A 23558-nucleotide genomic window follows, 5' to 3' on the forward strand; every position below is an offset into this window, starting at 1 on the left:
AGCCGTGAGAGTGAGAAACGGTACTTTTTAAACTGCTTTCAAAGAAACTGATGATTCCAATCTTGGTGCCATTTACCTGCTGTGCGAGATCAGGAAAGTTGCACACCCTCTCTGTGCTCTGGGCAGTAAGCTAGAACTAGGACACACCTCATGGTGCTATGAGAACTAAATGAGACACAGGAAGTGTTTAGACTGGTGTGTGGCACCACTGCAATCTAAGCAGTTAATGTAGGTGATTAATTCGTTTTTACAGTTAGTGCTTGTTTCCATCAAGTGATTTTGGTTTCTGTTAAGACAGTGATATAAAAAGTCTTTTCCCATTACGTTTATTTAAGTTTTAAAGGTCTTTTTAAAGAATGATATTAGGTAAATAATAGTTCTGCTGACTTAAAGATATGGCTCCAAATGCTGATGATAGGTCTTAAATGGCAGAGGGGTGGGAAACAGCTACACCTAAACTAGAAGCTCCTTATTATGATTTTCCAGGCTACCTGGACAGAGAGCCTTGGGGAGTGTCCAGTTTACCCCTGGAATGGCCTGAAGGCAGGGCTGCTGCTGCTCTGAGCCCAGGACTGGTGATTCCTGGTTACCCAGACCCTGACTGGGCCCCAAACTCCCCTACACCTGCGTTAGGACTAGGGATCTCTCTGTCTCAGCCTCTGGCATCCTTGGGCAGGAGTCTTGGTCCCTCTGCTGCCACCTGGTGGCCAATATTGAAGACAACATCTCAGCCCACCTGTGCCCAGGAGATCCCCTGGATGCACAGTGCTGGGTCCTGGGGTTGGAGAGGAAATGTGCTTCGCTAGAGGCCCAGGGCCTCAGGAGGTCGCCTAGGAAGACACCATTGGCAGCCTCTGCCCTCTCTCAGGGCCTCACATGCATTCACTCAATCATTCAGCGGAAGCTGGGTAACCACTTGTGCTGAGGCTCTCTGCAGTTGTGCTCTCTGCTCTCGTGGGGGTTGCATTATGGGTGGGGGAGGTCATAGAAGGAATGAACAGGTCCAATCACGGCAGGTGGTAAATGAGCCATGGAGAAAACAAAGGTGGAGAGAAGGAGGTGTGCAGGGCGGCTCCAGGAGGCACCAGTAGCAGAGGTGAGGTGGGCAGGGCCAGCACTGGAGGTGACGTGGACAGGAGGAACAGCCCTTTCGGAGGCCCTGAGGCCCCTTCTAGTAGCTGTTGCCAAGTAACAAGCTGCCCTACAATTTGGGTTTCAAACAAACCTTTAACATTTGCTCACAGTTTCATGGTGAAGACTTGAGGAGGGGGCTCAGTTGGATGCCTCTCTCTGGCAGTCCCCTGCCGCTGTGTCAGTCTGGCCATCCAGATAGCCCCTCAGCTCGTCACACCCACCCTGTATCCCAGGTCCTGAGGTTGCTCCCGAGGTGTCTCAGGCTGCCTTCTGTTTGTTCCAGGAACCACTAAATCTGCCCCAGACTTGGGGCAGGGTGGCCACACCACAGCCCCACTCAGAGAAGCAGCCAAGCAAGGATTTGCCCACATGTCTCAAACCTCAGTGAGTGTGGAGATGCACATGCTTCTTGAGTGGGGAGCAAGATGGCTCCAAGGTGGACTCTGGGAGAGGTCAGAGAGGCAGACGGGGCGTCTGCATCCCAGCTGGCCTTAAGTCATGATGTGGGCTATCCTGCTGTGCTGGACTCCAGCAGCTGTGCTGCTGCTAGACCTCAGGTGGGGATGGGGAGGGTGTGGGGAGAGGAAGGGGATGGGTTGAGGACCAGGAGGGAGGGGATGGAGGGTGGAATCGGGGGACCAGAGTGGGTGCTGCCTCTGGGAGAGATTAAGGGCGTGCACTGGGGGGGGTGGTGTTGGGGGCCAGGTTATATTTTGAAGGTAGAGGGGTCAGAGACTAGGGTGCCTAGGACGGCCCCCAGAAGGGCCAGAATGGCTGGAGGGGGAGCTGAGACTAGGTTGATGATCTGAGGGACAGAAGTCCTGCCTGGCTGGGGAAGGCCAGGTGGGCTTGCTGGTGACACAGCAGAGATCGGGGCCCAGTGTGGCCTGGATGGGGATGCCAAGCAGGCAGAGCTGGGCTCTGCAGTGCTGGTCACCAAGTGGTGCTAGGATGGGGCAGCTAAGGCCCAGGTGCTACCCACACAGCCAGGAAGTGGCCGCCCTAGAGCCCCAGAGGCCCTGGGGAGGCAGCATCTGGGGTGTGAGTCCAGCTCTGCTGCAGGCTGGCCAGCCCGTGACCCTGGCCTCATCCTGATCCAGGCAGATGTGGGAGACCCAGCAGGTGACAGGGCAGCTGACACGGCCCAACGTTTACTCCTTGGAGCATGGTGCTCCATCCCATTTCAGGGGTGTGGAAACTGAGGTCAAGGGAGGTGAGGGGCTTGCCCAAGGCTACACCACAAGTCACAGTGGAGCTGGGACAGGCCCCCCTGGCACCTCCCTCGGCTGTTAGCAGGTGGGGGTGGGAGTCTCCAGGGCCCCCAAAGAGAGCTGTGGGCAGGGCTAGTTTGCCTGCCACAGCACATCTGTCACACAGGTGGCTGGGGGAGGCGCAGGGGCACCTCACTGTGTTAGGGTCCCTGTCATCAGGACATAACCCCACCTCTTCCTCCCGGCATAACTGCCCCACAAGACCACAGGACAAACCCGTGCTACATCCTAGAAGACAAAATCCCTTGGGGGCCACACCTCACTGAGAGACAGACAGCCCCTCAACATCCCAGCAGGAAAGCCAGCCTCCCCACAGAACACCACTCCCTCCAGGTCAACTGCAGGCAGCAGCCAGGGCCATAACCCCATGACCTCTGCGCGGCCCCTTCCGGAGTCCCGGAGCCAATGAGGGGCTGGAGGAGGTGGTCTTGGAGTCAGAGCAGCCCGCCCATCGGGACCTGGAGCCCCGTCTCCGCAGAGCGGCCTTGGCTGGGTCTTGGGCAGACAAGTGCAGCCCGTGTAGTCACTCCTGGAGAACTATGGGCACTGCCCTGGGGTGCCCTACGCCCTGGTCAGGACCCCTGGGCTCAGCCCCGCAGAGGAGCAGGTAAGAGGCTGGGCCCCGTCCCTGCTGGGCCTTGGGCGGTCTGGGTGGGTAGCACCCGCCTCCTGCTCTCTAGCAGGAGCTGCAGCCCCTCAGCTCAGCCTGGACCCTGGCCTCCAGCCCCCCAGTGTGACCAGAACACAACCAGACCATCACACCAGGGTCCCACACTCTCTTCCCAGCAGCCAACTTGGGGTGTAGGACTCTTGCTTACTGGCTGGGAGGGACCCTGAGACTCAAGGTCACCCAGCCAGGAAGTGGGGACTGTGGCTGCCTTCAGTCTGAGCAAGAGACAGGGGTCAGAGGTGAGCACAGGAGCCAGACTCTACCTCCCACCCCACCCCCAGTTCTGCCTGCCCAGTGCCTCCCCATCTTTCTGAATTTGCAGCTGGACTGGAGCCTCATGGAGGCAGGTGGTGCTGGTGGGAGTTGGTCAGGTGCCCCCACCTGCAGGAGATGCCCTGGCGCCAGGCAGGTCGCTGACTGTCACCCTGGGAGCCAGGATGAAAATAATTAAACATGGGGAGTTCCCCCTGTGACACAGCAGGTTAAGGATCCCATGTGGTCTCTGCAGCTGCTTGGGTCACTGCTGAGGTCGCGGGTTCAGTCCCTAGCCTGGGAACTTCTATCTGCTACAGGTGTTATTAATAATAACAACACAACACACAGGTGTGCAGGAGATGGGCTGGAATAGCGCAGGAACCCTGCCAGAGAAATGGCTTTCTGGCATTTTCCTTTTCTAAAGATTATTTGAGAGCTTTAGGAACAGTGAGGAAAAGAGAAAGTGAGCACTGGGATTAAAGGAGGAATCCCACCGCCCAGTTGGAGACCTGCCCTTCCTGGTGACCTTCTGCCAGCGCCACCCACACAGGAGGGAGGGACTGGGGCTGGTGGTACCGGAGGCTAACCAAGGGAGGAAACCCCCCAAACCCTCCCTGCCAGCTTGGGAGAGCATCTGAGGGCTGCAGGTGCCCCCATCCTGGCTTCTTCACTTAACTGCAGGCCTGTCCCTCATCAGAGGCTTTATTATGTACCAAGCCAGGCTCCAGGAGCTGACCTAGCAAATGCTCAGACCTGAGGGGAGGTGTGGGGCCCCACCTTCTGCCCCGTTGGGGAGGCGCTGGTGACAGCCTGGGGGATTTGATGGCAATGGAAGTGGGGGTGTCTCATGGGACTGAGCCCTGAACCTGTGGGGGGTCTGGGCTGGCTCAGTGACAGTGGCAGAGCTGGACTGAACTGTAGGGCAGCAGCGGGGGTAGGCATTGGTCAGTGTTGGTACTCCACACATCCAGTCCTGGGAGTGACCAGCTTGAGGACACGCTGTCCTTCAGAGAAGCAGGAGGGCTCCGTCTGGACAGTCCCAAAGCCAGGGATGGCTTCTTCAGCAGCTGGCTTTGCACTTTCTTTGGCTCATTTTCTGTTTTATTTCAGTGTCACTTTGACTTTTGATATGAGCTGTTGAAGGTAATTTTAAGGGATCGGCAAGTCAGATATTTATTTATTTACTTATTTATTTATTGGCATATGGAGGTTCCCAGGCTAGGGGTCGAATTGGAGCTGTAGCTGCCGGCCTACGCCACAGCCACAGCAACTTGGGATCTGAGCTGCATCTGTGATCTACACCACAGCTCCTGGCAATGCCAGATCCCTGACCCACAGAGTGAGGCAAGGGATCGAACCCACATCCTCATGGATACTAGTCAGATTTGTTTCCACTGCACCACAATGAGAACTCCCAAGTCAGATGTTATGATGTTTTGTCATCTTGGGGTATCTCTGTCCAGATGCGACCTGTGTGCACACAAGGTGCACGTGTCCTCCTTGAAAGTCAGTGGGAGCTCTCAGTTCACACTGCTGTGGTTGAGGCCGCCCTGTTCTTTCAGCCGTTGTGGTATTTTGTGGTTTGGATGGACAGAAGGTGCCCCACTCTTTGTTCTCTCAGTGGGCTCTCTGTTTAAGTCAGACTACGGTCAGGCTGTCACATTTCAGTCCTTGTACCCCTGCACCAAGAAGGACTGTGTCCACAGTGCAGAGGAATATTTGCCTCCCGTCAAGAGGGCCACTGTTAGAAACCCCTCCAGCAACCCCATCGTACATATGCAGCTTTTCTCGTGATATTTCCACACCCCACATGCCACCCCAGGGGCTGCACTGCACTGCAGATCCCAGACCTAAAGACCTCGCATTCACTACTTGCGCTTCCTGCGGGCAGGGCTGTCTGGCTTACTCTGAGTCTCCGTGATGCCAGAACTATTTGTTGAATGAGTGAACAAGACTGTCTGGTAAATGCCCAAACCAACACCCTCTGAAAGTTCAGTGGGCAGGAGAAACCTAGGAAGGCTTCCTGGAGTGGGTCGCCTTGGTGATATGGGCAAGGTTCCCAGACTGGGAAATCTGAGAAGGAAGTCCATTTGGAGACAAGCGGGACAGTGCGTGAAGGTGCGGAGACAGGCCTGTGCAGAGTATGCTGGGGTGGGCCCCACTGGGCGCAGACCTGGGAGAGCCAGGCCCGGCCTGGGTGCCAGCCAGCCTCGCACTCCTTCAGTCCTAAGGAAGAGCCTGAGAAGGTCTGAGCAGTGGCGTGGCCTGCTGCCAGCTGCTCACACAGCGGGGTGGGGGTGGGGCTTCTGCAGAGCTAGGTTGGCAGGGTGGCCAGAGGTCCAACTGGTGGGAGGCTGCCAGTGTGGCTTTGCTGGCCTTCCCCCCAACCCACCCAGCCCTCAACTCATCTGGTCCCCAGGGCAGCCCTGTGAGGCGGGGTGGGACCTCCTGCTCATCTCACAGAAGAGGAGACTTGACGTTCAGAGCGGGGAAGGGTGGCATGGGCTTCGTCACAAACCTTCTGGTACACACTGAGGCCTGGGAACTGGGCCCTGAGGCAGCAGCCACAGAGAGGGTCCCCACTCCAGTGGGCAGGAGCCTGGCCATAGCTGGGACCCTGGGAGGCTGGCCCCAGTGAGGGCAAGGCCAGAGGGTGCAGGGGATTCAAACAAGGCCAAACCCATCAGATCTTGGCTGTCATTTTGGCATAAGTGGTAAGAGTAAAAGCTTTCAGATGAGGGAGATATTTCCCTACCCAGCTCACCACCGGGTCATATGCAAAACCAAATTCTCTCCCTTTTTCCTCCCCCTTCCCCCTCTCTCCCTCTCTTCCCCCTCTCTTCCCTCCCTTGCCTTCCCCCTTCCTCTCCCCTCCCCCTCTCCCTCTGTCTTCCTCTCTCTCTTCTCCCCCCCCGCCCCGCAACCCCCAACGCCTACCCCTGTGCTGTGAGCTACACCAGAGCACAGCCTGGTGTTCTGCATGATCATCCACCCAGCAGGACCGGATTGTTGGTAGCAGAAGTGAGGTTTTCCTCACACAGGATGCTCACTGTTGGCTGAGTTTCCTAAGGCTGCTGTAAGAAATCCCCATGAATGCAGGGGCTTTAAAACAGCCCAAATGTACTCTCTTATGATTCTGGGTTTTGAAAATCTGAAATGGACTTCACCGATGGAAAGCAGGAAATTCAGAGCCAATGCAAGGACAATGCTGGGGCTATTCTGTCCCTTGGCTCTGTCACTGAGGTTGTCGTTGGGGGCGCAGCATTCATTACAGAGCAGATTTGTCCTGCTTTATGTCTGCATGTTCTCAAAGTTCACACTCACTGTGCTTAGTGGCATGAAAGGCCCCATGAGAAAGACGTGAGGTCCAGGGAGGGGGGATCCCCTCTCCTTCTGCCCCAAGTCGGGGTGGGGGGGGGGGGACCTGGCCTGCCCCTGTCTTCACAGCAAGGGCAGATCCCTCTCCTGGCTCTACCCTGCCACCTGCTCCCCTTGGCCGGATGTGGGTGGTTAGGGCTGACTGGATGTGCAGGACCATCTCGAGGCTCAGAGTCCTTACTTAGGTTGCCTCTGCCATGTCTCCTTTGATGTGTAATGTGACACTGCAGGATGCAGGGCCTGGACATCTGTGGGGGCTGTCATCCTGTCCACCATCCATCAGGCACCCAGAGTTCTCAGCCCAGGCTGAACACAGGTGTTTCATGAACTAAACCCCTGGCCCCAAGGATACAGGCCAAAGTGGAGGCATTCTCTAGAACATTCTGTGCAATTTATGTGCCTTAGGTACATCTGATTTTGCCAATCAGAGCCCACTAGTAACACACATTATATGATTAACAGGCCACAGCCTCACCTGTGAAAATCCACATGCTGCATGGCAGACCCTTGGTATAAACTGGGCAAAGGAGCTGAAGTGGAGGCTTCCTGTGATAGGCAGTCTGGGGGGGGGGGTTCCTAAATGGGGCCCCCACAAGCTCTTCCTGGCATGGAAGACCTTTGAACAGGAAGCTGCAAAGCCAGGGAGGGGGAGGAAGCAAGAAATGCCCCAAGTTCTGGCTTGGGGGATCTTTTTTTTTTTTTTCCTTTTTTTCCATTTTTAATTTTAGGGCTATACCCATGGCATATGGAGGTTCCCAGGCTAGGGGTCGAATTGGAGCTGTAGCTCCCAACCTACACCACAGCCACAGCAATGCTGGATCCTTAACCCACTGAGCGAGGCCAGGGATCAAACCCACATCATCACGAACACTACATTGGGTTCTTAACCTGCTGAGCCGCACTGGGAACTCCCTGGCTTGGGGATCTTTACAAGAATAGGAGGGTGGAGGGCCTGCGTTGTGTCCTAGGCAGCGGCATCATCTCAGGCCTTCAGCTGTGTCCCCTGGGAGGCCACCCCCATCTCTCTACCTGGCCTGTCCCTGTGCAGCACCTCCCCAGGCAGATCACACCGCATATCTGAGCTCCATTTTCTCATCCTCATCCTGAGAACTGCTCCCTCCAGAGGTTAGAGTATTGAATCCAGGCCAGAAGCAGAGGTGCTGCATTTTTTTTTTTTTTCACTCTAGAAATATTTACTGCATGCCTATTGTGCAACTTTAGGTGTAAAAGAGAAAGTTATTGAACAAAAATATAATAGAATACAACTTTCCTGAACTAATAAAAACATGAAATTACAGATAAAAAGACAATTTATCCTCAAAAGGAAAGAAGGAAACCCTGAAGTAGAACAGTTGACTTGAAGACATATCCATGCTACCTGACTGAATTTCAGGGGTAAAGAGAAATTCAACAGCCCTCAAGTGGGAATCTTATAGCAGGGGGTGCATGGCAAACAGAGCTTTTGCTGCATGTAGGATTGGGGAAATTGCCAGAATCGCCTTTATGTTTATGGCACACGTGCACCAACACTTTGAGAACAGATGGAGTTTGGGGGCTTTTACATGCATTCTGTAGAGTGGCTGAAATGTTCCTATCATTTCTGTCAACAGACACAGACTTAAAAATAGCAAATGTTGACGGGAGACTTGGCCATGGCTTTGAGTTGCCACGGTGCTCTGACAGGTGTCACAGGAGATTGGGCACAGGGACAGCCTCCCTCAGTAACACAGGAGACTGTGACTGCAGTGAAGTGGGGGTTCCAGCTACAGTCGCCACCTTTCCCTAGGTTGGCAAGTGGGTTTAGGGCGTCAGAACCAGCGTTTATTAGGAAATGAAATAAGAGAAGCTAGAGTCAGGGTAGAACATATTAGCATGTGTCATGTGTTGCCTTTGAAACTTTTTTGCAAGTGCCCGTTTCACTCAGCAAGCTCTGGTTAGAAGGTGTGTGCCTTAAAAAAAAAAAAAAAAAAAAGCCCAGGAGTTCCCTTCTTTTCAGCAGTTAACAAACCCGACTAGGATCCATGAGGATGTGAGTTTGATCCCTGGCCTCACTCAGTGGGTTAAGGATCCGGCGTTGCCTTGAGCTGTGATGTAGGCTGGCAGCTGTAGCTCCACTTCGACCCCTAGCCTGGGAACCTCCATATGCCATGGGTGCAGCCCTAAAAAAGCATAAATAAATAAATTTAAAAAAAAATTTAAAAGCCCAGCCTCTGTGTCAAGGTGCCATGCAGAGAGCAGCAGGGACCACAGAGGTCCAGGCCGAGGGGACCAAAGGGACATCAAAGGGATCTGCTCTCCTGACCTCTGGCACAGACCTTGGCCCTATGCCCTGGAACCTGAGCCCCCTACCCCTGAGGCTTGCACCTGACCCTCGGGTGGGTCTGACATCTGCCAGAGTTTAAGAGCCTCCTGTGGGCATGTGTTCCCAGCCGCCTTTCTTAAGGGAGACGTGTATTTGTGGTCAGTCAGTTTTTTCCAAGAGAGAAGGGATTGTGTGCTTTTAAAGAGGGTCTTGTCCTGCAAATCTTTGCAAGTTCCCATGACTCCCTGCGCTGGTATTTTCTTCATTGGTAGCCCTTCAACCCTCTGCTCCCTCCTAGGCCAGCCCTCTCCTCCCTCCTGGGCCAGCCCTCTCCTCCTGCCTTCTCCCTCCCCACCCATCCCCAGGCCCCTGTGACACCCTCGTCACATGGTGCTGGACCTCAGGGCACATGGGACAGGCTGTCCTCCTCCTGGGCTCCCAGCTGTGTTCTCAGCTGGCATCTCTGCTGCGGCCCACCTGCTGGTGTCCTCAGGGCTCTTGTTCTGTCACCACCAGCCTTCCAGTTTCCACAGCCCACCTGTTCTCTCCAGGGCTCATGCCCCTGCCGCTTTGCCCTAGATGTGTGTGGAATGAATGCATTCACACCAGCTCTTCCTCTTGCCCCCGAAACGCTTTCTTCCCCAGGGTTGGCTGGTTGAATAAGTGGCCTCAACATCCACCCTGACACTCCCCAGTCCACCTGCCTCTACCCTCAGGCTCCCACTCCCTAGTCTGCCTCCCTCCACCCTTAGGCCCCGGGATGGGTGCTGGGAGGAAGTGCCTGAAAGGTCAGCCAGGACTCGGACCCTTGAGCTCAGAGAGACTGATGAGAGCAGGAAAGGAACTGAAAAGCCTTGGGAGATACAGGACTGGAGAGCGGAGGGGTGAGGTCAAGGCAGGCCCCCTGGGAGGGGTCCCCAGGGAGGCAGGTGGCACAGGGGCTGAAATAGGAGGGTGGGTGCAGAGGCCCTGAGGTCTGACAGGAGCACTGAGGAGAGGGCAGGAGTCGTGCTGCTCTGCCTGGTGAAATAAGCCAAGAGCAGGTTGCTTTCCTTCTGCTCTCTGCTGCCCATCCCTGGTTTGGGCTCTGCCTGGGGGGTCCCCCATCTAGCAGAATCTCACTCCCAGAGCCACTGATGTGCGATGTGAACCACCTGCCTGAGGCTGCCAGCCATGCTGGAGAGCGGGTCTGCTCTTGTGCAGGGTGCCTGGGCTCCGGCACATCTTCATCTTTCCCTGCCCCAGAGCCTAGACCTCCCACTGTAGTCACAAGCCTCAGGGCAGGTCCCTCTCTGGTCCCTGTCTGGGGTCATGCAGCCTGGTCCCTGTTAGGCCAGAGAGGGAGGGACTCTAGGGCTGCCTATGTAAAGCAGGAAGGGCAATCAGGGAAGGCTTCCTGCAAGGGGTGACATGGCAGCTTGGGGCGAGATTTAGGCTTAGGGGACATAAGTTCCTGAGTGGAGCAGAGGCAAATCCAAGAATAAAGAAGATGGCTCGTCACAGAAGCCTCTGCCTCTGGTCTGGAGCCTGCTCCTTTGCTGCCCTCACTGCTCTCCCCTGGTAGCTGGCGCTGAGGAATGCCCTACGGTACTTCCCCCCGCATGTCCAGGAGCTACTGGCCCTCGAGTTCGTCTAGCAGCTGCAGCTAGCTGTACAGGTACATCTACATGTATCGGTTCTGCCCTGACTTGGAAATGAAGTGAGTGTGGGGTTGGGGGGGCAAGCTTCAGAGGCCAGAGTGGGGGGATTGGGGGTGCTTCCCAGAGGTACCCTGCCCAGGTCGGGACGCAGCCAGAGGGGAGTGCAGGCCGTCCACTTTAGGAGGGCTGTGGCCACATCCCCCGAGGGCCAGGCTTGGGGCTGCAGCTAGCCCTAGGCGGAAGGACCTGCCTTCCTCACAGTCCCCAGGGGATGCTGCCTAGCCCTGTATCACATTCTGAGCACCATTGTCCTTGAAAACACCAGAAGGCCAGACTGTCTGGAACAACCCCACAAAGCAGGCACCGTGTCCCCTCGCTCCTGTCCAGGCCTGCTGGCCTGGCACCCTCTCCAGAATTGCTCAGGAGCCCTGGTGGTGCAAAGGAAAGGACAGGTAAATAAAGTCTGTCAGGAGGGGAAGCTTCAGCTTTGCTTTGCCAGCAGCTTTCTCCCTGTTGGAGCCTTCCAGGGACTGGGGGAGGGCATGGGTAGGATGGGGCTGAACTGCCCATCCTAGGAAGGGCCAGCAAAGCACAAGTACTTCAGACCCACCTCCTGGCGGGAGCTCTGAGGTACCTCCTGTGGGGTGCCAGGGCTCACTGTCCATACCTGAGCAGCCCGGGGCTGGGCCGAGGCCAGGCTGGGCCTGAGTTTTAGCAGGAAGGAGGCCTCTGCCCCCTGTCTTTTGTCATGCCTGGCAGCTGGACTCCCTCGTAGGGACATGGAACAGTACCGCTGCTGGACTAAAGCCGCTGCAGCCATCATGCACATGATCAGGAACAACCTGGACCCTGCCTGCTGTGGCCCAGGTAAGGATGAGACACTGGGGCTGGAAGCAGCAGTGGGAATGTAATCTGAGAAACGCTCTCAAGCTGTTTATGTCGAGATAGGGATAGATTCTAGGGACGTTGCAAAAATGGGCAGAGAGGGCCTCCTCCCTCCTCACCAGGAAACCCCAGTGGCTGCATCTTCAGTAACTATGGCACAGCATCAGCAGCAGACACCAACACTGGTGCAACAGATGTGCAATTTCACATCTTCTAACAGCCACCTGAAAACTGAAAGAAACAGATTCAGTGCTGTAGTTTACCCCAACATACCCAAACATTATCATTTAACATGTAATCAATGTAAAATTGAGATATTTTAGTGTTTTTTTCTTACCAAGTCTCTGGAATCAGGGGTGTATTTTATGCTCAGAGCATGTCATAGGCCGTGGCTCAAGTGCTCAATGGCCACAGGTGAATGACGCAGGTCTGGTCGCATGCATCTGTCCCTAGCACTCTTGACAGTCTGTGCATCAGATACCCATAGTGGAGAAAGGATAGCCTTGGCCCTCCCAGTATTATACTTGAGGGCGAAAGAGTCCTAGAATGTGGCCACTCCCCCAGTCAGGGAGCTTCCTGAGCCAGGCCTCTGAACCTGGCCACCAACAGACCCCTGACACTGACCCCAGCTAACCCGGATCACTGTTCGTGGGCCCTGCCCCTCCTGGCTTTTCCCCCACCCCACCCTCCTCCTTCAAGGATCATCCTGAAGTCCACTTGGCACCTTGAGCCCAGCATGGGGTAAGGCCCTGATCCCAGATGACACCCTGTCTTCTCTAGTTTCCCCAAGAGCACGTGACCTGTGGGGGAAACAGGCAGGTGTTCTGCAACTGGGCTCAGGTACACTAGACTATGTGGCCTGGCCCCACCCCCACCCTGGGCCTCTGGCCCTGAAGGACCTTGCAGACCAGGCTCGGGACTCAGTCTCTGCCTCCCTGGTGCCTGAGATCCCAGCACTGGCGTCTGTTTGGGGACACCGGAGGTCTGGGGGGCCTGGGCCTGGGCAGGATGCTGGCCCCGCTCACAGAGCCCCACGCTTCCTTCTCCCTGCAGTTCTGACAATATCCTACTTGTCGCAGATGACAAAGGAGCAGATGTTGGTCATGTACAGTGGATACCTGCTGGGCCTCTTCCCTCGCAGCCACGGGGCCCCAAGGCTGGGCATCACCAACGGGATGGTGGGTCCTGGGGCGGCAGGACAGCCAGGTGCCCCCACACCCACCTACCCATTGTTCCCACAGGCACAGCTCTGCTCCCAGCCCCCTGTCCACCCCTCTTTTCCGGGTGATTTCCAACTACCCCAGGATAGAACGTGAGAAACTCTTTGCCATGAGGATTACCATGTAAGTGCTGTTTCAGTTTATAGAGGGCCCTAGCCAGGCTTTACTGTAAAATAATGAACACTAACCATGATTATTTTTTTTTTAGTAGATATTGTAATGTTTTCTTTTTTTTTTTAAAGTCACATCTGTGGTTTTATCATGATCATCACAATCCAGTTTCACAGATTTCCATCCCACAACCCAAGCACACCCCCCACCCCCCAAACTGTCTCCTCCAGAGACCATAAGTTTTTCAATGTCTATGAGTCAGCATCTGTTCTGCAAAGAAGTTCGGTCTGTCCTTTTTTCAGATTCCACATGTCAGTGAAAGCATTTGATGTTGGTGTCTCATTATATGGCGGACTTTACTTAGCATGATAGTTTCTAGGTCCATCCATGTTGCTAAAAATGCCGGTATTTTGTTCCTTTTAATGGCTGAGTAATATTCCATTGTGTATATGTACCACATCTTCTTGATCCACTCCTCTGTCAATGGACATTTCGGTTGTTTCCATGTCTTGGCAGTTGTATATAGTGCTGCAATGAATGTTGGAGTACATGTGTCTTTTTGAGTCATGTTTTTCTTTGGAAAAATGCCCAGGTGTGGGTTTGCTGGATCAAATGGTAGTTCTATTTTAGTTTTCTGAGGCATCTCCATACTGCTTTCCACAGTGGTTGCACCAATTTACAATCCCACCAACAGTGTACCAGGGTTCCTTTTTCTCCACACCCTCTCCAGCACTTATTGTTTGTCCACTTTTTTTTTTTTTCCCCACTGTACAGCAAGGGGGTCAGGTTATCCTTACATGTATACATTACAATTACATTTTTTCCCCCACCCTTTGTTTGTCCACTTTTTGATGATGGCCATTCTGGCTGGTGTAAGGTGGTACCTCATCTTGGATTTGATTTGCATTTCTCTAAGAATGAATGATGTTTAACATCTTTTCATGTGTTTTTTGGCCATCTGTATGTCTTCTTTGGAGAGATGTCTGTTTAGATCTTCTGCCCATTTTTTGATAGGGTTTTTTTTTTATATGGAGCTATAGGAGGTGTTTATAAATTTTGGAGATTAATCCCTTGTCAGTCGCTTCATTTGCAAAGATTTTCTCCCATTCTGTGGGGTGTCTTTTCATTTTGTTTAGAGTTTCCTTTGCTGCGCAGAAACTTTGAAGTTTAATTAGGTCCCATTTGTTTGTTTTTACTGTCACTACTCTAAGAGGTGGATCTGAGAAGATGTTGCTGTCGTTTATGTCAGAGAGTGTTTGGCCTATGTTTTCCTCTAAGAGTTTTATAGTGTCTGGTCTTATATCTAGGTCTTCAATCCATTTGGAGTTTATTTTTGTGTGTGGATTTAGGGAGTGTTCTAATTTCACTCTTTTCCATGTGGCTGTCCAGTTTTCCCAGCACCACTTATTGAACAAGCTGTCCTTTCTCCATTGTATATTCTTGCCTCCTCTGTCATAGATTAGTTGGCCATAGGTGCATGGGGTTAATTCTGGGCTTTCTGTCCTGTTCCACTGATCTATAGTTCTCTCTCTGTGCCAGTACCATGGGATTCTGATGATTGTTGCTTTGTAGTACAGTCTGAAGTCTGGGAGCCTGATTCCTCCAGCTCCATTTTTCTTTTTCAGGATGTCTTTGGCTATTCTGGGTCTGTTGTGCTTCCAAACAAACCTGAAAATCTTTTGTTTGAGTTCTGTGAAAAATGTCCTTGGTAATTTGATAGGGATTGCATTGAATCTGTAGATTGCCTTGGGTAGTATGGTCATTTTGATAATATTGACTCTTCCAATCTAAGACCACGGTATGTCTTTCCATCTATTTGTGTCATCTTTGATTACTTTCACCAGTGTCTTATAGTTTTCAGAGCACAGGTGTTTTGTCTCTTTAGGTAGGTTTACTCCTAGGTATTTTATTCTTTTGGATGTGATGGTAAACAGGATTGCATCCCTAATTCCTCTTTCTGATCTTTCATTGTTAGTGTATAGAAATGCTGTCAATTTCTGTGTATTAATTTTGTGTGCTACAACTTTGCCAAATTCATGGATGAGCTCTAATAGTTTTCTGGTAGAGTCTTTAGGATTCTCTAGGTATGGTATCATGTCATCTGCAAAAAGCGATAGTTTTACTTCTTCCTTTCCAATTTGGATTCGTTTTATCTCTTTTACTTCTCTGATTGCTGCGGCTACTATGTTGAATAGTAGTGGTGAGAGCGGACGTTCTTGTCGTGTTCCTGATCTCAGCGGGAATTTCACCATTGAGAATGATGTTAGCTGTGGGTTTGACATATATGGCCTTAATTATGTTGAGGTAGGTTCCCTCTATGCCCACTTTCTGAAGAGTTTGTATCAGAAATGGGTATTGGATTTTGTCAAAGGCTTTTTCTGAGTCTATTGAGAGGATCATATGGTTTTTATTCTTCAGTTTGTTAATATGGTGTATCACACAGTAACTATGATTTTGAAAAGCCTTCTCAATCAAAGCTCTATAGCACAATTTTGTATTTACATATTTCCTGCTCGTTTTCATGGATATGCCACAATTTTTATATACGTGGGAGCAGGTAAACATACAATTTGAATCCTACTTTTTGCAACAATTTCTAATGAATTTCAAACATAGAGAAAATTGAAAGAATTAACCAGGAACACCAAGCTTCTGTGATTAACAACACACTACTAAATTCACTTTATCTCCTATCTATTCATCCCACTATCCATAATCTTTTTTTTTTTTTTTTGTCTTTTTGTCTTTTGTTGTTGTTGTTGTTGCTATTTCTTGGGCGGCTCCTGCGGCATATGGAGGTTCCCAGGCTAGGGGTTGAATCGGAGCTGTAGCCACCGGCCTACGCCAGAGCCACAGCAACGCGGGATCCGAGCCGCGTCTGCAACCTTCACCACAGCTCACGGCAACGCCGGATCGTTAACCCACTGAGCAAGGGCAGGGACCGAACCCGCAACCTCATGGTTCCTAGTCGGATTCGTTAACCACTGTGCCACGACGGGAACTCCTCTTTTTTCTTTTTTTTTAAGGGCTGTACCCATGGCATATGAAAATTCCCAGTCTGGGGGTTGAAATGGAGCATAGCTGCTTGCCTACTCCACAGCTCATAGCAATGCCAGTTCCTTAACCCACTGAGCGAGGCCAAGAGTCTTCTAGCTTCCAACTTGCAAGGTGTATGCCAGTAAGTGAAAAAATATCAGGCCCATTGATGGTTTCCAATGGAAAGCAATCTTTGCCATTTTTCCACCTAGGCTTCTCAACGTTCAACTGGGGCTAAAAAGGCACTCATCTGCCCAGTGCTCTTTGGGGGCTAGATTCTGGTGGTGGGATCAGCTAGCATGCAACACACTCAAAAACTGTTCTCCACTATAGAAAATGCTGATTTGATATTTTTTCACGTGCATACACCTTGCAAGTTGGAAGCTAGAAGCCTCTTGTTTTGTGACATTTGTAAAATTGTTGACACACAGCAATCAGCTGAGCTTGCTATGGGCTGCATTGCCACTGGAGTGAAGAGAGTGCCTATTCCTAACAAATCAACATTTTCCAGCATGGAGAAGACGTTTTGAGTGTGTTATCAACTAGTTGAGCGCACTTCCAGAATCAAGCCAACACGGGGCAATTTGCAGCTGAGCGCCTCTCTAACCCCAGTTGTAGTGAGAGGGCTATGTGGAAAAAAGGCAAAGGTTGCCTTCCTGTGAAAACCACCATTGTGCCTAGTGTTCTTTCACCGACTGATATACAATTCACAAGGAGGAAGCTGGAAGCCTCTTGTTTTGTGACATTTATAAGACTGCTCCCACACAGCGATCAGCCCAGCTCACTATGTGCTGCATTTCCACTCTGGTGAAGAGAGTGCCTATTGTTACCAAATCAGCATTTTCCAGCATGGAGAACAAGTTTTGAGTGTATTGCAACCTGGTAGAACCCACTGCCAGAATCTGGCACACAAAGCATTTGGCCACTGAGCACACTAAAACCACTGATGTATGCGAGAGGCCTAGGTGGAAAAAAGGCAAGCACTGTTTTCCTATGGAAACCACCATTGGGCCTGGTGTTCTTTCAGTGACTGGCATAAACTTTGCATGTAGAAGCTAGAAGCTTCTTTTGTGATATTTGATAAGATTGTATCCACACGGCTATCAGCTGAGCTTGTTTGGCATTGCATTACAACAGGAGTGAAAAGAGAGCAACTTTTCCTACAAAATATGCATTTTCAATAATAGAGGACACATATTGTGTGTATTGCAAGCTATTTGAGCCAACTGCAGAATCTAATGCACACAGAGCATTTGGAAGTTGAGCCCTATTATAGCTCCAGTTGAACATGACAGGCCTAGGTGGAAAAAAGGCAAGATTTGCTTTCTTGTGAAAACAAGTATTGGCCTGGTGCTCTTTCAGTGACAGGCACACACTTTGCAAGTAGGAAGCTAGAAGCCTCTTGTTTTGTGACATATGTAAGTTTGCTCCCAGGTGGTGATCAACCAAGCTCACTATGTGCTGCATTCCAAATGTAGTGAAGAGAGTGCCCTTTCCTACCAAATCAGCATTTTCCACCATGGAGAAGATGTTTAGAGTGTGTTGCCAGGTAGTTAAGCCCACTGCCAGAGTCTAGTGCACACAGAGCTTTTGGCAGCTAAGCATCTCTATAACCCCAATTGTACATGACAGGCCTAGGTGGAAAAACGGGAAGGGTGGCTTTCCTGTGGAAACCACCACTGGGCCTGGTCATCTTTCAGTGACTGGCACACCCTTTGCAAGTAGGAGCCTGGACGCCTCTTGTACTGCGACATTGGTAAGATTGCACCCACGCACTGATCAGCCAAGCTCATGATACAATGCACCACTGTAAAGAGAGCATCTTTTCCTACCAAATCAGCATTTTCCAGCATGGAGAACACGTTTTGGCTGTTTCACAACCTGGTTGAGCTCACTGGTAGAATCTAGCTCACTCAGAGCATTTGGCAGCTGAGTGCTTTTCTAACCCCATTTGTATGTGAGAGGCCTAGGTGGTAAAAATCAAAGATTGCTTTCCTGTGAAAACCACCACCAGGCCTGGTGTTCTTTCATTGTCTGGAATACACCTACCAAGTGGGAAGCTGGAAGCCTCTTGTTTTGTGACATTTGTAAGATTGCTCCCACTCAGATCTACCAAGCTTGCTATAAGCTACATTTCCACTGTAGTGAAGAGAGCATCTTTTCCTACCAAATCAGCATTTTCAGCATGGAGAACAGGTTTTTAGTGTGTTGTAAGCTAGTTGCGCCCACTGCCAGAATCTAGCGCACACAGAGCATTTGGAAGCTGAGCACCTCACTAAACCCAGTGGGATGTGAGAGGCCTTGGTGGAAAAAGGCAAGGGTTGCTTTCCCATGGAAACCACCACTGAGCCTGGTGATCTTTCAGTGAGTGGCACACATGTTGCAAGAAGGAAGCTGGAGTCTTCTTGTTTTGTGACATTTGTAAGATTGCTCCCACGTGGTGATCAGCCAAGCTCACTAAGTGCTTCATTTCCACTGTAGTGAAGGGATCACCTTTTTTCACCATGTCAACATTCCACCATGTAGAATATGTTCCGAGCGTGTTGCAAGCTAGTTGATCCCACCACCAGAATCTAGTGCACACAGGGCATTTGACAGATCAGTACCTACCTCTTTAGCCCCAGTTGTAAGTGAGAAGCCTAGGTTTAAAAAAAAATGCAAAGGTTGCTTTCCAGTGGAAACCCACACTGGGCCTGATATTCTTTCACTTAATGACATACACCTTGCAAGTTAGAGGCTAGAAGCCTCGTTTTGTGACATTTGTAGGATAGCTCACTCACAGCAATCAGCCGAGTTCGCTATGGGATGCATTGCCACTGTAGTGAAGAGGGTGCCTTTTCTTAACAAATCAGCATTTTCCAGCTTGGAGAACGTGTTTTGAGTCTGTTGCCAGCTAGTCAAGCCCACTGCCACAATCAAGCTCACACAGGGCATTTCGCATCTGAGCACCTGTATGAGCTCTGTGAGCACTAGATTCTGGTGTTTGGTTCAAGTAGCTTGCAACACACACCATCCGTGTTTCCTATTATGGAAAATGCATATTTTATAGGAAAAAGCACTCTCTTCACTACAGTGGTAATGCAGCACAAAGCGAGCTGTGCTGAACACCACATGGGTGCAATCTTACAAATGTTACAAAACAAGAAAGTTCTAGCTTTTTACATGCAAAGTGTATGCCAGTCACTGAAAGAACACCAGGCCCAATGGTGGGTTCTACAGGAAAGCAACCCTTGCCTTTTTTCCACTTAGGCTTCTCATGTACAACAGGGGTTATGATCATGCTCAGCTGCCAAATGCTTTGTGTGTGCTCTTGATTCTGGCAGTAGGCTCAACTGGCTGACAACACATTCAAAACATCTTCTTCATGATGAAAAATGCTGATTTGGTAGGAACAGGCACTCTCTTCACTAGAGTATAAATGCAGCCCATAGTGAGCTCAGCTGATCCCCACATGGGAACAATCTTACAGATATCACAAAACAGCTTCATACTTGCAAAGTGTATACCAGTCAGTGAAAGAACACCTGGCCCAAAGGTGGTGTCCACAGGAAAGCAACACTTGTGTTTTTTCCACCTATGCCTCTCACAAAAAACTTTGGTTATAGGGGTGCTCAGAGGCCAAACTTTTTTGTGCTAGATTCTGGCAGTGGGCTCATACAGCTTGCAAAAACACTCAAAGCATCTCCTCCATAATGGAAAATGCTGATTTGGTAGGAAAAGGTGCTCTCTTACTACAGTGCCAATGCAGTGCATAAGGAGCTTGGCTGATGGCCATGAGAAATCAATATTAAAAATGTCAAGAACAAGAGGCTTCTTGGTTCCTACTTGCAAAGTGCATGCCAGTCAATTAAAGATCACCAGGCCCAATGGTGGTTTCCATAGGAAAGCCACCCTTGCCTTTTTTCCACCTAGGCCTCTCACATACAACTGGGGTTAGAGAGATGCTCAGCTGTGAAAAACCCTGTGTCTGCTGGATTTTGGCAGTGGGCTCAACTAGCTGGCAACACAATTAAAACATCTTCTCCATGCTGGAAAATACTGATTTTGTAGGAAGAGTTGCTCTCTTGACTACAGCGGCAATGTAGCTCATAGCAAGCTCGACTGATCGCCGTGTGTGAGCCATCTTACAAATGTCACAAAACAAGAGGCTTCTAGTTTGCAAGAGCTAGACATCATACAAATGTCTTAAAAATGTCATCTTACAAAATGTCTTACAAAAGACATCTTACAAATGTCACAAAACAAGAGGCTTCCAACTTGCAAGGTCTATGCCAGTAAGTGAAAGAACATCAGGTCCAATTGTAGTTTCCACAGGAAAGCAACCCTTGACTTTTTTCCACTGAGTCCACTCATGTACAAAATTGGTTATAGAGGTGCTCAGCAGCCAAATGCTCTGTGATAGATTCGGGCATTGGTTTCATCTAGCAGGCAACACACTCAAAATGTGCTCTCCATGCTGGAAAATGCTGAATTTTTAGGAAAAGTCACTCTCTTCACTACATTGAAAATGTAGTGCATAGCAAGTTTAGCTGAACACTGTGTGGGAACCATCTTACCAATGTCAAAAACAAGAGTCTTATACATTCCTACTAGCAAGGTGTATGCCAGTAAGTAGGAGAACACCAGGCCCAGTGGTGATTTCCACAGGAAAGCAACCCTTGCCTTTTTTCCACCTAGGTCTCTCAATTACAACTGTAGTTATTGAGGTACTCAGCTGCCAAATGCTGTGTGCGCTAGATTATGGCAGTGGGTGAACTAGCTTGCAATACACTCTAAACATGTCTTCTATGCTAGAAAATGCTGATATGGTAGGAAAAGGCTTTGTCTTCACTACAGTGGAAATGTAGTGTTTAGCAAACATGGCAGATAGTGTGGGAGCAATCTTACAAATAACACAAAACAAGAGGCTTCCAGCTTAATACTTGCAAAGTGTGTGCCAGTCAAAGAACGTCATGCCTCATGGTGGTTTCCACAGAAAAGCAACCCTTGCCCTTTTTCCACCTAGGCTTCTCACGAACAACCTGGATTATAGAGGAGCTCAGCTGCCAAAAGCTCTGTATGTGCTAGATTCAAGCTGTGGGCTCAAGCATCTTGCAACACTTGAAAATTGTTCTCCATTCTGGAAAATGTTGTTTTGGTAGAAAAAGGCTCTTTTCTCTACTCTGGAAATGGGGCACATAGTCATCTAGGCTGATTGCTGCAGGAGGAAATTTTACAAGTATCATAAAATAAGAAGCTTCTAGCTTCCTACTTGTATTCCTGCCACTGAAAGATCATCAGGCCCAAAGGTGGTTTCCCCAGGAAAGCAACCCTTGCCTTTTCCACCTAGGATTCTCACATACAGGAGTGTTTATAGAGGCACTCATGTGCCAAAAGTTCTGTTTCGGCTAGCTTATGGCAGTGGCCTCAATGAGATCGCAACACACTCAAAACATGTTCCACATGCTGGAAAATGCTGATTTGCTAGGAAACAGTGCTCTCTTCACTAGAGGGGTAATGTAGTGCATAGCAAACTTGGCTGATCGCTGCATGGGATCGATCTTACAAATGTCACAAAATAAGAGGCTTCCAGCTTCCTTCTTACAAGTTGTATACCAGTCAGTGAAAGCACACCAGACCCAATGATGGTTTCCACGAGAAAGCAACCCTTGCCTTTTTTCTACCTAGGCCTCTCATGTACAACTCTTATTAGAGAGGCTCTCAGCTGCCAAATATGCAACTAGATTCTGGCAGTGGGCTAAACCAGATTGCAACTCACTCAAAACGTGTTCTCCATTATGGAAAAATGCTGATTTGGTAGGAAGAGGTGCTCTCTACACTAAAGCGTATATAAGGGCCTATCGAGCTTGGCTGATCACCATGTGGGAACAATCTTACAAATGTCTCAAAACAGGAGTCTTCCAGCTTCCTACTTGAAAAGTGAGTGCCACTCATTGAAAGATCACCAGGCCCAATGGTGGTTTCCAGTGGAAAGCACCCCTTGCCTTTTTTCCTCCAAGGAATCTCACATACAAATGTGGTCAGAGAGGCAGTCAGCTGCCAAATGCTCAGTGTGTGCCGGATTCTGGCAGTGGGATCCTCTAGCTGGCAACACAATCAAAACATCTTGGGCATGCTGGAAAATGCCTATTTGGTAGGAAAAGGCACTCTCTTCAATACAGTGGAAAAGCAGTGCGTATCAAGCTCTGGTGATCATGCAGTGGGAGTGATTTACATATAATAAAACAAGAGGTTTCTAGCTTCCTACTTGCAAGTATGTTCCTGTCACTTAAAGATCACCAGGCCCAATACTGGTTTCCACAAGAAAGCAACCCTTGAATTTTTCCACCTTGGCCTCTCACAACTAGGGCTATAGAAGCACTCAGCTTTCAAATGCTCTGTGTGCTCTAGATTCTGGTGGAGGCTCAACTATCTTGCAACATACTCTAAACGTGTTCTCTACTATGGAAAATTCTGATTTGGTAGGAAAAGGCGCTCTCTTCATTAGAATGGAAATGCAGGGCATAGAAAGCTTGGCTGATCACCACAAGGGAGCAGCCTTACATATGTCACAAATCAAGAGGCTTCTAACTTCCTATATGCAAATTGTATGCCTGTCACTGAAAGAGCACCAGGGCCAAATGGTGGTTTCCTCAAGAATGCAAACCTTGCCTTTTTTCCACCCAGGCCTCTCATGTACAATTGGGGTTACAACAGCACTCATCTGCCAAATGATCTGTGTGTGCTAGAGTCTGACAATGGGCTCAACCAGCTTGCAAAACACTCAAAACATCTTCTCCATGCTGGAAAATGCTGATTTGGTAGGAAATGGCACTCTCTTCCCTACATTGGCAATACAGCACATACTGAGCTTGGCTACTCACCTCATGTGTACAATCTTTCAAATGTCACAAAACAAGAAGCTTCCAAGTTCCTACTTGCAAAGAATTTGCCAGTCACTGAAAGATTGCCAGGCCCAATGGTGATTTTCACAGGAAAGCCACCCTTGTCTTTTCCCACCTAGGCCTCTCATGTACAATTTTGGTTATAGATGCACTCAGCTGCCAGATGCTCAGTGTGGGCTAGATTCTAGCAGTGGACTCCACCAGCTTGCAACCCACTCAAAGTGTGTTCTCCATACTGGAACTGCTGATTTGGTAGGAAAAGGTGTTCCGTTCACTACAGTGGAAATGCAGCTCATAGTGAGCTCAGCTGATTACCATGTAGGAGCAGTTTTTAAAATGTCACAAAACAAGAGGTTTTAGCTTCATACTTGCAAAGTGTATGCCTGTCACTGAAAGAGCACCAGGCTTAATTGTGATTTCCACAAGAAAGCAAACATTGCCTATTTTCCACCTAGGCCTCTCATGTACAACTCTGTTTATAGAAGAGCTCAGCTGCCAAATGATCTATGTGTGCTAGATTCTGGCAGTGGGCTCAGTTAGCTTGCGAAGCACTGAAAACATGTTCTCTATTATGGAAAATGGTGATTTGGTAAGAGGCGCTCTCTTCACTACAGTGGAAATGCCCTCTTAGCTAGGTCAGCTGGTCGGCATGAGACCAATTTCACATATGTCACCAAAAAAGAAGCTTCTATCTTCCTACTTGCAAAGTGTATGACAATGAAAGATTAGCAGGCCCAGTGGTGGTTTCCAACAGAAAGCAACTCTTGCCCTT

At 50.0% G+C, this 23558-nt stretch overlaps 2 long non-coding RNA genes across 4 annotated transcripts in view; one reads left to right on the plus strand and one right to left on the minus strand.

Annotated features, from left to right (window-relative positions):
- LOC110256296 (uncharacterized) overlaps window positions 1-23558 on the plus strand; it is a 31178-nt gene that overhangs the window by 1270 nt on the left and 6350 nt on the right. The window contains exons 1-4 of one of the 3 annotated variants that reach the window (XR_014823913.1): window positions 2874-3012; window positions 10575-10667; window positions 11426-11517; window positions 12777-12878. This is a non-coding gene — a long non-coding RNA (uncharacterized LOC110256296). Of the gene's footprint in view, window positions 1-2873; window positions 3013-10554; window positions 10668-10975; window positions 11103-11425; window positions 11518-12776; window positions 12879-23558 lie in introns of those variants that run through there. The other 2 variants (XR_014823912.1, XR_002337679.2) reach the window with 2 other exon arrangements.
- Window positions 8846-23558, minus strand: part of LOC146397457 (uncharacterized) — a 37066-nt gene continuing 22353 nt past the window's right edge. Inside the window, exon 3 of the long non-coding RNA XR_014823915.1 lies at window positions 8846-11766. This is a non-coding gene — a long non-coding RNA (uncharacterized LOC146397457). The remainder of the gene's footprint in view (window positions 11767-23558) is intronic.

Source organism: Sus scrofa, chromosome 13 (assembly GCF_054392235.1).
Source record: "Sus scrofa isolate SSC_HxYL_T2T_F1_AM1 chromosome 13, Sscrofa_HxYL_maternal_Yorkshire_Landrace_v2.0, whole genome shotgun sequence".
NCBI lineage: Eukaryota > Metazoa > Chordata > Mammalia > Artiodactyla > Suidae > Sus > Sus scrofa.